Source organism: Nerophis lumbriciformis, linkage group LG12 (genome assembly GCF_033978685.3).
Source record: "Nerophis lumbriciformis linkage group LG12, RoL_Nlum_v2.1, whole genome shotgun sequence".
NCBI classification, from domain to species: domain Eukaryota; kingdom Metazoa; phylum Chordata; class Actinopteri; order Syngnathiformes; family Syngnathidae; genus Nerophis; species Nerophis lumbriciformis.
In genome coordinates, this window is record NC_084559.2 from 28,190,998 (window position 1) to 28,198,996 (window position 7,999).

Below are 7,999 nucleotides of genomic sequence, written 5' to 3' on the forward strand. Positions count from 1 at the left end.
GAAGTATCAATTATCTAAACACAGTTTTGTTTGCATATTTTCAGGATATATATATATATATATATATATATATATATATATATATATATATATATATATATATATATATATATATATATATATGTATGTGTGGGAAAAAAATCACAAGACTATTTCATCTCTACAGGCCTGTTTCATGAGGGGGGGTACCCTCAATCATCAGGAGGTTTTAATGGGAGCATTCGCATACCATGGTTTATATAGGGCACAGAGTGGGTGGGTACAGGCTGGCGTAGGGGCGTGGTGATTGGCTCATGTGTTACCTAGGAGGTGTTTCCGTCTATGGCGGCATGCTGTCACAATTTCGCTGCGCTTGTTGAGGGATGACAGGTCTGGACGGTAAATAATAAACAGTTTCTCTTTCAAGCATAGGTTGCATCTTTTATTACCACTATTGTAAGGTGTGCTGGATGCAAGAATTTGCCATGTTATTGAATATTCAACATTATTGTCTTTGAGGTCCCAAATGTGTTTGCTGAGTTCTGTGGTATTTCGCAGGTTTTTGTTCCTGAAAGAAGCCTTGTGATTGTTCCATCTGGTTTTGAATTCTCCCTCGGTTAATCCTACATATGTGTCGGATGTGTTAATGTCCTTGCGTATTACCTTAGATTGGTAGACAACTGATGTTTGTAAGCACCCCCCGTTGAGAGGGCAATCAGGTTTCTTTCGGCAGTTACAGTCTTTGTTGGTTTTGGAGTCGCTCTGTCTGGGGGCCGACGGCTCATTTGCAATTGTTTTGTTGTGGTTTGAGATGATTTGTCGTATATTGTTCATGCAGCTGCAGCTCAATTTAATGTTGTTCTTGTTGAATACTTTTCTTAGGGTGTTGTCTTTGGGAAAGTGTTTGTCAATCAGATTGAGGAATTTGTGTCCAATGTTAGTTGAGACGTTTTTGCTGTATGGGGGGTTGTACCAGATGATGTCGTTTCGTTTTCTGTTCTTTTTTGGCTGGTTTCCTGGCGTGGGTTCATAGGTGAGGGTGAAATTGTATCCGCTTTCATCAAGGGCTTTTTGGTACGGGGGGGTTTCTTGGTCAAATTCAGCTTTGCTAGATGACAGCATCGATAGCCTTTTATTGATTCCGGTAGGTATTCTTTTCGTGGTGGTGGGTGGGTGGTTGCTGTCATGGTGCACGTATTGGAGTGTTGTGTTGGGTTTCGTGAATGGTTGGTAGCTGTTATTTCTCAGGTTGAAAGTGACGTCAAGGAAGTTGACGGTTTGCTTGTTGGCTTCAATCGTGATCCGTAGGCCGTTCTCTTTGAAAATTTGGCATATGCGCTTCTTGGTATTCTCGCTGCTCCTTGGCGAGGCGCGACACACTGCCAGTCCGTCATCACGGTAAATACCAAGGTTCAGATTGAGGCTAGCGAGCTGGGAGAGGAGGAAACTCCCAACGAGTTCACACGTTTCTGCTCCGTCAAAACTTCCCATAGTGACGTCAAATGTTGCATTGTTCTTTTTTTGCCATGGTGTACTGTTGTGGATGAGAATGGAGTTTTTTGCGTGGATGATAATGTTTCTTTCGTTGCCTGTGATTGAGTCGTAGTCTGAGGCGAAGTCTAGTGCTTGAGTCAGTAGGTCTTGCGTGATGGAAGGGTAAAATTCCTCGATATCAAAGGAGATAAAGTTGTGCTGTTGTTTGTCTTGGATGTTGTTGAACCATTTGATTACTGCTGCTGTATTTCTCCATTGGTTGAGTGGTGTTTTGTCCTTGATTTTTGTGTTGACTCTGTCCAGGATTATTTTGCTGATTTTTCCTATTTCAGATTTAGTTGGGTTTATTAGTCGGCATGTTGGGTTATTTGCGAAGTTGGGTTTGTGGTCCTTCAATGTGATGAAGGCTTCCTTGTTGGCTGTGGCGTCCACCCTGTCCTCAATGTCCAGTTCAGCCGCGATCCTTTTATTTTCCAGGTGGATGTTCTGTAAGGTGTTGGGTTGCGCTTTTTTGTATGATTTGGTGATGCTTCTGTCCAGTAAGGTGTGGTGTTCTGGTATGTCCATTCTGTAGAAGTTTGTGGTTTTATCGGCAGCTATGATGAGGTTGTTTACGCATCAAGAAAGTAAACAACCTCATCATAGCTGCCGATAAAACCACAAACTTTATCTCCTTTGATATCGAGGAATTTTACCCTTCCATCACGCAAGACCTACTGACTCAAGCACTAGACTTCGCCTCAGACTACGACTCAATCACAGGCAACGAAAGAAACATCATCATCCACGCAAAAAACTCCATTCTCATCCACAACAGTACACCATGGCAAAAAAAGAACAATGCAACATTTGACGTCACTATGGGAAGTTTTGACGGAGCAGAAACGTGTGAACTCGTCGGGAGTTTCCTCCTCTCCCAGCTCGCTAGCCTCAATCTGAACCTTGGTATTTACCGTGATGACGGACTGGCAGTGTGTCGCGCCTCGCCAAGGAGCAGCGAGAATACCAAAAAGCGCATATGCCAAATTTTCAAAGAGAACGGCCTACGGATCACGATTGAAGCCAACAAGCAAACCGTCAACTTCCTTGACGTCACTTTCAACCTGAGAAATAACAGCTACCAACCATTCACGAAACCCAACACAACACTCCAATACGTGCACCATGACAGCAACCACCCACCCACCACCACGAAAAGAATACCTACCGGAATCAATAAAAGGCTATCGATGCTGTCATCTAGCAAAGCTGAATTTGACCAAGAAACCCCCCCGTACCAAAAAGCCCTTGATGAAAGCGGATACAATTTCACCCTCACCTATGAACCCACGCCAGGAAACCAGCCAAAAAAGAACAGAAAACGAAACAACATCATCTGGTACAACCCCCCATACAGCAAAAACGTCTCAACTAACATTGGACACAAATTCCTCAATCTGATTGACAAACACTTTCCCAAAAGACAACACCCTAAGAAAAGTATTCAACAAGAACAACATTAAATTGAGCTACAGCTGCATGAACAATATACGACAAATCATCTCAAACCACAACAAAACAATTGCAAATGAGCCGTCGGCCCCCAGACAGAGCGACTCCAAAACCAACAAAGACTGTAACTGCCGAAAGAAACCTGATTGCCCTCTCAACGGGGGGTGCTTACAAACATCAGTTGTCTACCAATCTAAGGTAATACGCAAGGACATTAACACATCCGACACATATGTAGGATTAACCGAGGGAGAATTTAAAACCAGATGGAACAATCACAAGGCTTCTTTCAGGAACAAAAACCTGCGAAATACCACAGAACTCAGCAAACACATTTGGGACCTCAAAGACAATAATGTTGAATATTCAATAACATGGCAAATTCTTGCATCCAGCACACCTTACAATAGTGGTAATAAAAGATGCAACCTATGCTTGAAAGAGAAACTGTTTATTATTTACCGTCCAGACCTGTCATCCCTCAACAAGCGCAGCGAAATTGTGACAGCATGCCGCCATAGACGGAAACACCTCCTAGGTAACACATGAGCCAATCACCACGCCCCTACGCCAGCCTGTACCCACCCACTCTGTGCCCTATATAAACCATGGTATGCGAATGCTCCCATTAAAACCTCCTGATGATTGAGGGTACCCCCCCTCATGAAACAGGCCTGTAGAGATGAAATAGTCTTGTGATTTTTTTCCCACACATACATATATTGCGCTCTACTACGGTATCGAGCACTATTTTTTGGATAACTTTATTAAGACATATATATATATATATATATATATATATATATATATATATATATATATATATATATATATATATATATATATATATATATATATATATATATATTTATGTATGAAATACTTGACTTGGTGAATTCTAGCTGTCAATATACTCCTCCCCTCTTAACCACGCCCCCAACCACGCCCCGCCCCACCCCTGACCACGCCCCCGCCCCCCACCTCCCGAAATCGGAGGTCTCAAGGTTGGCAAGTATGTCATTCAGACATGTGCACAAGCTATCACAATACCTCAGGAATCATTTCACTTTAGTGGTGCATTCTTTATAATTGTGGACAAAAAATGAATCGGGGTTCTTTTCTTTCTGGTTTATTTGAAATAGGGACAGATACGGAAACATAGATATCTGAAACAGTCATCCAATGTATGCGTCATAGTGTTTGTAGCCAAAGCTAGTTTACAACCATTGACGTGCAGTCAGGGGAGGCAGGTGAGGCGGGGCCTCACGTGCCATCATGGAAAGAAGAAAAAATGTAAAAAGAAAAAAATAATAATTAAATTGTTATATGTATCCAGTGATTATACTATAAAGTTATTTTCCATTTAACTTCACCAGTTTTAGATAATTTTTATTCAAAATCGCTGAATTTTCACATTTGCCGTTCAAATACTGAGAAGAGACGGTGCGGTGATCAGCAGCCAGTTGAGGCACGTCACTGAGTTGAGCCTCACCATGGATTGCGCAATGACTCGGCTAACTGCTGGCCTGCTGTGCAGTGAGACCGTATTGCTATATGAATTATATTATACATTTCCATAGTTTAGTTAGCTGAGGTATATAATGTACAGTGTATTTTGTCAACAACTGTATGTGTGTAACGTATTTCTTGTGCTGAGCAATCATAAAACTGCTGTGAAGACGCACTGGCTGAGGCTTGCAGTAATCCCGCCTCCTGGTGGTAGAGGGCGCTAGTGATCCCAGAGATCATTCTTGCGACTACTGGGCTGCAGAAGAAGTGACAACAAGCAGCAACAGTTAGCGATCGTTTATTTTTTCCTCTCGCCTGGACTATTAACATGGAGGATTACATATCTAAAATAAAACAGTTTTCTAAACTGGACTTTCAATCGAAGCAGGAGGTAATAATTAAAGGAAGAGCTCCATCGAGACAGAGAGACTTTTAAAACTGAAGAAAGATAAGGAAGACTTCTATAAAGAAGTTATCGATGCTTTTGTTCAAAATGAGCTGCGCATGGACTTCATTTATAAGTAAAGGTAAGACCATAATAACGTTTTTTTTATTAAATGTGCTTTTTTGTGTGCTACAGTTTGTATGTGTAAAGTTAAAGTTAAGTTAAAATACCAATGATTGTCACACACACACTAGGTGTGGTGAAATTTGTCCTCTGCATTCGACCCATGCCCTTGATCACCCCCTGGGAGGTGAGGGGAGCAGTGGGCAGCAGCAGCGCCGCGCCCGGGAATAATTTTTGGTGATTTAACCCCCAATTCCAACCCTTGATGCTGAGTGCCAAGCAGGGAAGAATGCTGGTATGAGCTTTCAAACATAACCCGTTAACTGCTGCCAATCAAATGGTGAATAAGATACTCTTTAGGGTTCATATGTTTGTAAATCTGACTGTGATGAAGTAAGTGCCTCACCAGACATGAACCTCACCGCACGTCAGTGTTTACAACACTTGTCCCCAACAAGGGCAGCACGGTGGAAGACGGGTTAGTGCGTCTGCCTCACAATACGAAGGTCCTGGGTTCGATCCTGCGCTCGGGATCTTTCTGTGTGGAGTTTGCATGTTCTCCCCGTGACTGCGTGGGTTCCCTCCGGGTATTCCGGCTTCCTCCCACCTCCAAAGACATGCACCTGGGGATAGGTTGATTGGCAACACTAAATTGGCCCTCGTGTGTGAATATGAGTGTGAATTTTGTCTGTTCGTCCTGGGCATGACGTTAAAGTGCATCCGGAAGTGGAGGCTCCTCTATGGGGTCTTGGGGCACTAGGAGGTTAACCCCTTTACTACTGTTACCCCAGGTGGCCCTTGGCAAAGGCCTAGTACCTGACTTCCCCCTAGCCAGGGATACGGTGAACACCTCAACGGCGGAGCAGGCGGAAGACGATAGATTTAAGAACTACCACAACGGCTGCGATGGCGGAAGAAGGCTGCAGCAGAAAAGGGTCCCCAGTCGTCTTGGACTCCATGCCACTGGACCGTGACCCGATTCTGTCAAGGATCGTGTGGTGACTGTCTGTGCACCAGTCTCCCCACGTAAAACAAAGTCACGCACATGCATCCTCCATAAAGGGATACACCCCTACCAGGAGGATCGTCATACTCGTTCGAGTGACCGCCGATGATATGAATGTTGTCTGTCTATCTGTGTTGGCTCTGTGATGAGGCGGCGACTTGTCCAGGGTGTACCCGGCCTTCCGCCCGAATGCAGCTGAGATAGGCTCCAGCACCCCCTGCGACCCCGAAGGGGACAAGCGGTAGAAAATGGATGGATGGATGGATGGATGTCCCCAACAACAACAACAACACAGATCCAACGTCATTAAAATAGGAAAATAAAAAGAATGAGGCAAAGAGGAGTCGATAATAATGATAATGGTAATAATACAGACAAAGTGCAAACTAGATAAGAATTAGTAAAAATGTGTAAAAACTAAACATGGGAACACGATTGTTGCTGAAAGTGACAAAGTGCAGGTATACTTTTCAAAGTGTCAGGTAGAGAGTTCCATAGTTGTGGTTCTTTTATTGAAAAAGCAGTCTGGGCAAAAAGATGTTCTACGGAATGGAACACAACAGTTGCCCTTTGACGTTGCTCGGGTGGTAGATCTGGTACCACTTTGCAGTCTTGTAATTGCCTTGCAGAGCAATTGGGGAGCAGAGTTATTCAAGCATTTAAAAAACAGTTTGACTGTGTGTAACAAAATGAAATTGGTAAAACTTAAAATTTTGTATTTGGTTAGAATTTGGCAATGATGATATGGTATACTCTTCTTGTCTAGGACTTTCAAGGCATGGTTATAGAGACACTCAATGGTCTTGATTGATGACTGGTGTGCCTGGGACCATGTAGTTAACCCATAAGAGATGTGTGAAATAATCATTGAATTCATAAAAGTCAAAGCACAGCTGAGAGTTAAGCAGTTTCTTATAATCTTAAAACAGCCTAGGTTTGGGAGCCATGAGACTGTCGTTAACGGGAAGAAGAAAGCATCAACGTTTCACAAATAAATGTTGTTTATGAATGCATGGCCTGCCATGACCAGTCTGGCTTTATATATTTTTTCCCAGTGTCCGCGCTCCTTCTTCCCTTGCCTTTTCACACAGCCAGTGTGCAGCGCTGATGGACACACCTGGTTCCGTTTGGTGATTAGGACACGCACCTGTTGACGATCACCTTCAGAGTGGTTTATATGCCACAGCCACGGGGCTCAGGCGGTGCTGGTGCGTTGTTTGTGTCGCTGTTTTGCAAAGCGTTGCTATCTTTTGCATACTTGCTTGGTTTGTTGCTGCTAAAATAATTAAAGTTGCATTTCTACCAGCACGCCGCATCTTGTCTCTGCATCCTGGGGTCACGCCTACTGCCAACATGCGAGTTTGTGACAACGAGGCCTAAAAATAGGCCGCGTCTCTCTATACGCAGGTAACGCGGCCCCCCCCCCCCAATTTTTTATTTTTATTTATTTATTTATTTGTTTCTCCTGTCCAGCTACTCAGGCAAATCATATAGTTGATGTAGATGCCCATATCGGCTGTACAGATTTACTTTACAAAAGAGAAGTGTGGGATACCTCTCTTGTTGCCTTATTTGTATTTGACTTTATTAAATGTATTTATATTATTATTTGGTGCATCCGGGCCAGAGCAAGAGGGGATAGAAAGAGAGAAAAAAGAAGACAGAGGGGGAAATTGCAGGGACAAGAGGGGGATAAGACAGAGACAAAAACAACAACAGCAAACACAACAATAACAATAACAACAACAACAAGAGAACAACATCAGCAAATAGGGTATGTACAAATATGATGGTAAAAGTAATAGCAAATAAGCAGTTAGTGCAATAAATAATAACACAGAAATGACAATGAGCATTATTACACTACAAATGGAGCAATACAAATACCTATAGAAATAGCACTATTGATAATGAACAATACCAATAATTTACCTCTATTATCAACAATACAATTGTTCAAATGTAACAATACATATATGTAATGATAACTTGAAATACAAAAGTATGCAGAT